Source organism: Pteropus vampyrus, unplaced genomic scaffold, assembly GCF_000151845.1.
Source record: "Pteropus vampyrus isolate Shadow unplaced genomic scaffold, Pvam_2.0 Scaffold179, whole genome shotgun sequence".
Classification (NCBI taxonomy): Eukaryota; Metazoa; Chordata; class Mammalia; order Chiroptera; family Pteropodidae; genus Pteropus; species Pteropus vampyrus.
In genome coordinates this window covers 1,779,153-1,787,925 of record NW_011888960.1, presented here as the reverse complement: position 1 = coordinate 1,787,925, position 8,773 = coordinate 1,779,153, and the positions used below count along the sequence as shown (strand labels likewise).

Below are 8,773 nucleotides of genomic sequence, written 5' to 3'. Positions count from 1 at the left end.
CAGCTCTCACAGAGTGCGCCCTAACCTCCTCTCCACCCCTTTCCTGCCTTAGTTTTTCTTCAAAGTGCTTTTCTACCTGAAATGATATTACACTTTATTTTATTTATTTATTTATTTTAGGGGAGGCAACCCTTGGTTGACCTCACAGATTGCAAGGACCTTGTCAGCTTACAATCCCTTATTTTTTATTTTATTTTTTACACCTACAGCACCTGGTCTTCCTAGGTGGTCTCCCTTCCAAGTACTAACCAGGCCCACCCCTGCTTAGCTTCCGAGATCGGATGGGGTCGGGCTTGTTCAGGGCGGCATGGCCGTAGACTATATTACATTTTATTTATAAGTGTATAAATAACTTAAAAGTTTTACAACGCCTTCTGTCTCTCTAAAGTGTAAACACTAGAAGACCATGATTATTGCCCGAAGAAGAGAGGAAAGGAAGGAAGGAAGGAGGGAGGGAGGAAGGGAGGGAGGGTCAGACCTGCTGGGTGGAGGTGGGGTAGGTGGGGGAGGGGAGGTGAACCCAGGCACTGGGATATTCGGGGGACACGGGTCTGGCTGAGACGCCGCAGGGCATTGTGGTACGTGAAGCCAAGGGAAGGTTTTTGGAGCAAAATGTATGGAGCTTTAAATATCAGAAAAGGGAACTGTGAAACCAAGAAGCAGAATGCAGTACTGAGCCTAAAACCGCTTCCTTCTCCCTGGAAGGCAAGGTAGCTTCTAAAACGGACAGTGAGGGTCGAGTCCTGGAGACCATCCTCCAGCCACAGCCCGAGCCACTCTCACAGCCTTCCTGCTAGGCAGCCGAGAGGGTGTGGACCCGGGATCCGGGGCCAAGGAGGAGCTCGCAATGTCACAGGCTCTGGAATGCTGCGGCTGCCATTAACTCGCTCCAGATTCGCACAGTTCCCGTCAGAACATGAAACCAGAGGGAAAAACCCACGAGGCCCCATCGATCAGCACAGAGCTTAGCAACAGCACAACAAGCCGTGGCCAGCCCACTTCTGCAGCCAAGGTGCTTCCCGCCAGGCACGGGGCTTGGGGACTTGGGACCTGGCAGGCTCATGGGGCCTGAAGGCCACCCCACTGACCACTGGGATGATGGGCTGGGGCTTGTACTGGACATGGAGTCACAGAGGCTCCCAGGAATGGCTTCAATTCCCAGCATTCCCCACGCACTCCCTGCAGGGGGCCTGAGAAGGGGACACTAGTGGGCATCCCTCGGCTCGGCCACCTCGGGCCCTTTGGGTCTCTCTGCTGGACGATGGGCTCACCAGGTCCACGCCCTTGCCAGGAGCTCACCAGGGGCTGGGGGACTGCAGAGTTTCAGAAACATTCAGATGACCGCAGCATCTCTTGGTGAATCATGGCCTCTGGTCTTCACCATCACATTGGGACGGCAGGAGCTCGGCCCACTCCTGATCGGCCCCTTGGTCCCACCTCCTTCCTTCCAGGCCGGCTGCATGCTCGCTGGGCCAGTGAGCTTGCGCCGTACCATGTCTCAAGCCTATGGATGAGTTCAGAAGATCACACTTCGGACAAGCACCCCTCGCCCCTATGTAGCCCCCACCCCGCCCCCCACAGCCTCTGAGACAGGCAGTCTGCGAGTGAGAGAAGCCCAGACTGTGGCTCAAGGTCATTCAGCCAGGAAAGGGGCCAGGACGGTGAGCCCCGTTGGGAACAGAGAGAGGACAGCCACCAGCCCTCCCAGTGTCATCCCGTCCTGGGGGTGCAGGGAGAAGGGCCCCTCAGAAAGGTGCTAGGGGCAGGAACTCGCTGGCAGACAGTGGCTGTGAGGGAAGTCACCTTGATTTTCCTGATACAGCCATCTGGGGAATTCGGGGCAGGGGCAGGGATGTCTTTACAGGTGGGGGGCTTCGTGCTCACCCAGACAACCCCTTCCTGTCCCTCTGCAGCAGCCTAGTAGAACCCGGCCCAGTAGAAGCTGGTTGCCCGGCTGCCATGGCAAGGAGTCAAGGCAGATGTGCTGCAGCCGGGGACCCATCGGGGCACGGGTGGGGGTCCAGGACCTCGGACCCCCAGAGTCTGTCCGCCTGACCTGTAGACTCTTTGACTTGGTAACTGGTCAGAGCAGCTTACTAAGGACAGAGCATCCAGTTTTGTCCTCCCAGGGCCCATCGCAGGCTTCACCTCAGAGGTAGGGCAGTGGGAGGGTCCCTCTGTGGCCCAGGTCCCCAGGATGGAGCTCCCGCCCCGTCCCCGACCAGCTGCGTGGGCCCTGCAAGTGGTTTCCTTCCTGAGTCCTTCCTGAGTCTCATCTGTGAGCTGTGAGGATTGAGTGACCCGTGTGGCACATTCTTGGTACCCCATACATGGCAGCCCTTCTTCTCGTAAATCTTGGGGTTCTTCTGCCACCCTCCACGCCATAGTGCCCTAAAGCGGCAGTTCTCAAAGTGGGGTCCCCGCACCACCAGCTGCAGCGTCACCAGGGAATCCGTTAATTCCCGCCCCCACCTCCCAACCCAGACCCTCTACATCGGGGACTGGGGAGGGCCCAGGGATCTGTGTTTAACGGGCTCTGGGGGACGCCCACTCTTGTTTGGGCCCCGCTCTCCTAGGGCACCAGCCTGACTGTGCCGCTTTCCATGGCTCCCCATGGCCTTCTGGATAAAGTCCAAGGGCTCTGCCGTGTTCGGATCCCTCCCCCTGATGGCCAGATCTCTCCCCTGAGGGCCTGACCAGCATGCTGCCAGTCTGCTGGAGGGCAGAGCTGTGACATGTGCCTTGGTTCTGTGTGCCTGGCCCCCAGCTGCTGGCAGACTTCAAAGAGGGCAGGAAGAAACCATGGCAGTGTTGCCCACGCACGTGTCCCCGGTGGCAGTCTGACATTCAGGTTCTAGTGAACTGGGAAAGTTGCTTCACTGTTGGGAGCCACAGCGTCCTCCTGTATCAAATGGCCCAGTAATAGAGTCTGCTTAGGTCACTGTGAGGGTCAAACACAGTCACCCGTGTGAGCGCTCAGCCTGCTGCTGGAGAGGTGCCTTTGAGTATCAAGGGTCCACGATTCTTTATCCCAAGCTCTTCGGGCTGGAGGTTTCAGAATTCCAAAAATCTGAAAGGGTTTAAAAAGAGAAATACATCATGTATTACACAACGTATCCAATGGGGGAGTCTTCTATAAATAATCACACTGATGTTTCTGCATCCAAACGTATGACTATGCAAAGTAAGTGAAAATAATAAAGACTGTCAATAAATAGCTTCTTATCAGTTCAGGTCATGCTAAAGCCCCTGGACTTTTCCAGAAGGTGACAGGGAGCCTTCAAAGGGTCTAGAACAGGAAAGTGACAAGGTCAGGTTGACGCCCTAAAAGAGTGGTCCCCCAACATGAGAATTCCCAGAAGGCTTGGTAAACAGACCCCCTAGGCTCCACCCACCATCTGTCACTCGGCCTCATGACAGCCAGTGAGGAAGGCGTGGACACTCCCCAATTTACAGAACGTTTCACGGAACACTGAGGCTTAGGACGGTGAAATTCCATGCCTAGGGCAGGGTTGGGACTTGCCAGATAAGTTTTGAGACCAAACTGATGAAAGTCCTTTTGGTTTTCAGGGATGGACAGCCCTGAGTCTGGGCTCAGCGAGAGGCCTGTGACAGACGGAAAGAACTTAGGCTTTGGGATGCAAACCGACTTTACCGCTTCTTGGTTTTCTGACTTTGGTCACGTGAGCTTGCCTCTCTGAGCCTCGGTTTCCCTGTCTGCACACTGGGATAGCAGCTGTTCTTTGGCAGGGCTGAAGGAGGAAGCGCTGAAGGGTGCCGGCACTCAGCAGGGCAGTACTGGTTCTGGCTCTGCCCTCCTCCGGGGTGCCAAGCCGAGTCCCAGAATTCCCCAGGCCCCACCCCCAGCCCACACCCCAACATGCCTAGGCCTGGGCCCCAGAACAAGGAGGAGCCCTTCCAGCCTGTGTTGCCCAAACACTGTGGGGCCTGTGGGTGCCTCTCCATGGTGACGACACACTGGATGGGGAGTGGGAGCGCCTGGGCCAGGCACCCACCCGCAGGTGCTGTCCCCATCCCCGGACAGCGCGGGAAGCAGGCTGGCTCACCCAGGCCGGCATAGCCGGTGCCATCTGAGTGGAACTACAGTGGCAGCTGGGCCTCGGCGTACCAGCCTTTCCGGAATCCACCCAATGGCTGCCTCCTGAGCCCCACCGCGTGCTCCCGAGCTGCGCTTGCCACCCCACCCCCCGCAGCTGGCTCGCTCTCTCTCTCTACCTCTTCAACTCGTCTTAAAGCTTAACATTTGCCGAGCACAACAGCAGGTCCAGGCCGCTCAAAGGTTCTCAAGCCAGAGGCCTGCGTTCAAATCCCAGCTGGGCCAGTGACCAGCTGTGCGACCTCAGGCAGGTTACTCGACTCTCTGTGACTTAGTTTCCTGTCTATAAAGAAGTGGATGCCTCCGAGGGGCTCAGATCAACATCTCGGAGATGCCTTTGACTCTGCCCGCTCTTTCTCTCGGCCCCACATCCGACGTCAGGAAACAGCCTGCTCTGCCTTCAGCTCTATCTCGAATCCAAGAACCTCTTTCTCCCTCCGGCTGGGCTGGCCGCTCAGAGGCCGCACTTCCTCCCGTTCCCGCCCCCCTCCCTCATTCTTTGGTCACTTTCATATTTTCTGCCAAGAATCGATGCTCCAGGCTCATCTTGTATTTTTCCTGTTTCAACCCCAGGTTGTCCCCGACGTTGCCCTGGTTCCTTTTATTGGGGAATAATATTTAGAAACCAGGACCTGGGTGCCAGATGGGCTTATCATGATTGGGGTGTCATGGACCCCGGGCCCCTTCAGCAGACGGAGCTACGAATCAAGGTTCATTTGCGTTTAAATCTATTCACAGCATGAGCTCGCTATTACTTCAAATCCCAGGCCAACTTGGCAGGCTTTTTTTCTGATCACGCTCTTCCGTGTTTGCATCTCCATTGCTAAAGCCCCTGACTCTCGCAGTACAGTATATGCTCATTTAATCAGTACTACAACCACGGAATAGGAAACCTATCAAATAAAATTCAGGCTTGCTTTCCAGAGTCAGAGTCTTTAGATCGAGGGGAGCATAGTCTTCGGCTGTGTCAGGCAGTTGCTTGAATTCGTTCCTTGTCCCTTCTCTGGGGGTATCGTGATATCAGGGTGGCAGAGTATGGGGTGCAGGACTCGGGGGTTGAGGCACGAGGCTGGAGAGGTCTGCAAGGGTCAGAGGATGAAGGAGCCAGAAGGCCAAGTGAAGATCTGAGGCAGATCCTGTACCACTGGGAGCTGCCGAGGGTTCCAGAGACCAGCATGACGTGGACACATTGCATTTGAGGGAGGTCATTCTGGGTGCTGAGCCAGCTGGAGGGTCAGGCCCGGACAGAGTCGGCACCCGGGGACTCTGTCAAGCCTGGCCCCTCGCTTCCTGCCTCCCAAGCCTCTACTCCTTCCGGACCCCCCCTATGAACCCATCTCCCAAGAAAGAGGCCCCACATGGCACACTGAGCAAAGTCTGGGTCATCCAGCTCTGCCATTCTCTGGCTGGGTCATCTTGGATAAGTTACTTTCCCCTGCACCGTGGGCAAAGTCCCACCTGCTTCAAGGACCACACTGAGGCTCAGCCAAGGAGACACAGTGAGAGTCCTTCCTCCTTGCATAGGGCTGTGTCGCGCATGGGGTGGCTGTTTGCTCTCAGATGCTCAGACTCCCATAGCACCCACCTGAGTCAGAGCCTCGACGTGCTTCACTGCCCTGTTCCCTCCTCCAGGGACTCCACCTGCTCCCGCCCTTTCCAGGAGGCGCTGTAGGTCACATCTGGGGTTTACTCATCATTGTTCTGTGCATACAAGAGAGTGCCAGCACCTGCTGATGGTCTATCCCCAGCACTGGCATCTGCCCCTACCCTGGTTGGACCCACACTGGGGGACTTTCTTACCTGGGTCACTGCTGTGAGCCAGAGGGACAACACAGGCTCAGGACAAATAGTCTTTTACCCATCCATCCATCCATCCATCCATCCATCCATCCATCCATCCATCCATTCGTCTTCACTGAGCCCCTTCTCTGTGCCAGGCAGTGCTAAGCTCTGGGGAGAGAGGGATGAGTGAGACAGACTCATGCCTGCTCTCACGCAAAGCGTGTTTGTTCAGGAAAACACAAGCATGTCAGGATGGCGGAGCGCAGGCCGCAGAGCTTGGGGGCTTGAGGCATGGGGCTGGAGTGGTCCACAGGTGTAGTCCGATGGGGGAGATGGGCAAACACAGGTAAACAAGATCCTTTTCGACTGTCATAGTATTAGGATGGAAGGAAACAGGGCCACCCGGGGAGAGGTGCTGGAGTGTGTTGGAGTGGCCAGGGCCCCAGGGGCATGTGGGCTGGACTTGCTGGTGGGTGGGCTCAAGGGGTCCTGAGGAGCTGCAGCCAGAGAGCTCCTGGGGCATGAGGAAGGATGGTCCTCAGGTAGCTCAGAGGCTTCTGGGCAGAGGGAACCCAGATGAGGAAGACCTGGGCTCAAGTCTTGGGTCTGCCCCTCCCTGACTGTGTGACTTTGGGCAAATCACTCCCCTCTGGGGCCCTCGGTTTCATCCCAATGGTACTGTCCTCTCAGTGATGATAATAATGTACTTACAAATGACATCAAATAACCATCAGAGAGCCTGGCACTCAGAAGGCGCTAGATAAACGTTCATTTTCCTGTCCATTCTCTCTTCCTTCTTCTCGCAAGTGGCTCAGGTCTCAGGTCTGCCCCTCTCTGGCTGTCGTGGTTGTCACAGCAGTTAGATGACCCTTTAGTCTGTGCCTTGCAGTTCCCCTTCCGAGGCTGGCAACCCCTGGCGTTTCACCTGACCCCATTGTCACCTCCTGCCTCCTCCGCATTCATGGTCTTGCATGCCTCAGGGCCTTCGTTCAAGCTGCTCCCTCTGCCTGGCTCCCCTTCCCCTGGCTGACACCCCCGCCCCCCGCCCTCCTCACCCCTTCTCCTTGGGTATTCTTATCACAACAGTCCTTCTTATTTGATCCTGATACTTGCCGGGATCTGGAAGGATCTTTCTTATTTCTTATTTATCTGTCTATTATCTGTCCCCCTTAGCTCGGACGTTCCAGAGAGCACAGCCTTTATCTCACTCCCTGATGTGTTCCCAGCTCGTGGTACAGAGCCTGGCACATAGCAGGTGCACAGCGCGTGTATTTTGGGAAGAAGGAAGGAAGTAGAAGAGATAAAGGTGAGGAGAGGGAGGCCTGTGGGGGGGAGGGTGGGGGGGGACAAGGAGTGGCTGGGGCTGGGGTAGGGGAGCCCCTGGCCTCCTCTGCTTTAACCCACGACCCCTTTTTCAGATGTCCGTGGCTGCTTTCACTTGAGCTGTCCTTCTTTCTTCTTTTAAATTTAATTTAATTATATTGTGGCAAGAACACTTACCGTGAGATCTACCCTCTTGACAGATCACGAAGTGTACAGTACAGTGCCGTTAGCACACATACCGTGTCGTATGGCAGATCCCTGGAACTTACTCATCTGGCACAACTGAAACTTTATTCTCATTGAGAGTAACCTCCCTGCCCCCGCCCCGTGGCCCCTGGGCCCCCGGCGCCCACCATTCTACTCTCCGCTTTTATGAGTTTGACTATTTTAGGTACCTCGTAAAAGTGGAATCATGCAGTATTTGTCCTTCTGTGTCTGGCTGATTTGACTTAGCGCAGTGTCCTCAAAGTTCATCCACGGTGTTGCATATTTCAAGATTTCCTTCTGTTTTTGTGGCTGAGGAACATTCCATTGTATGTACACACCACATATTCTTTATCCAGTCATCTGTCAGTGGACATTGAAGGTGTTTCTATGTCTTGGCTGTTGTGAATAATGCCACAGTGAACATCAAACTAAAAAGGTCCTGCCCAGCCAAGGAAACAAGTAGCAGAGTGAAAAGGCAGCCTACAGGATGGAAGAAGATATTCACAAACCACATGTCTGATAAGAGAGAGAGAGATATACCCCAAATATATAAGGACCTCCGACAACCCAATAGCTAGAAGACTAATAACCCGATTTAAAAATGGGCTAAAGACTTGACATTTCATAGACAGTTTTCCAAAGGAGACACACAAATGGCCAACAGGTATATGAAAAGTTGCTCAATGTCACTAATTATCAAGAAAATACAAATAAAAACTTTACACCCGATAGGACGGCTAGTATCAAAAAACAAACAAACAAACAAAAACAAGTGTTGGTGAGGATATGGAGAAACTGGAACCCTTGCACACCGTTGGTGGGAATGTAAAATGTCGCACCAGCTATGGAAAACAGTACAGAGGCTCCTCGAGAAATTAAAAATCAGTCCACAGCCATGCTGCCCTGAACAAGCCGTCTGATCTCGGAAGCTAAGCAGGGTTGGGCCTGGTTAGTACTTGGATGGGAGACCCCCTAGGAAGACCAGGTGCTGTAGACGTAAAAAATTAAAAAATAAGGGATCGTAAGCTGACGAGGTCCTTGCAATCTGTGAGGTCAACCAAGGGTTGCCTCGCCTAAAAATAAATTACTTAATTAAGTAGAGATTTTTTAAAAATTAAAAACCGAACTACCGTATAACCCAGCAATTCCACTTGTAGGTATTTATCCAAAAGAATTGAAACCAAGCTTTCTTTTGAAATGTCTTTCCCCAGGTTTCCTTCGGCCAGCGGTCACTGCCCTTCCCCACACCCAGCTCCCTGGGCCTGGGCACGTTTCGGGGGACTGCTCAGGAAGCATCTGCTGATGGGACGAACAGGCCTGGAAACTGAGGCGCCTCGACTTCTC

The 8,773-nt window shown here is 54.2% G+C and overlaps 1 non-coding gene and 1 pseudogene across 1 annotated transcript; one reads left to right on the top strand and one right to left on the bottom strand.

The window, feature by feature from the left end:
- Positions 1-200: 200 nt before the first annotated feature.
- On the bottom strand, positions 201-319 carry LOC111746226. Its single transcript, XR_002783025.1, has one exon. It is a non-coding gene; the product is annotated as a 5S ribosomal RNA (ribosomal RNA).
- Positions 320-8,314: 7,995 nt separating this feature from the next.
- LOC111746223 lies at positions 8,315-8,426 on the top strand (annotated as a pseudogene).
- The last annotated feature ends 347 nt before the right edge of the window (positions 8,427-8,773 follow it).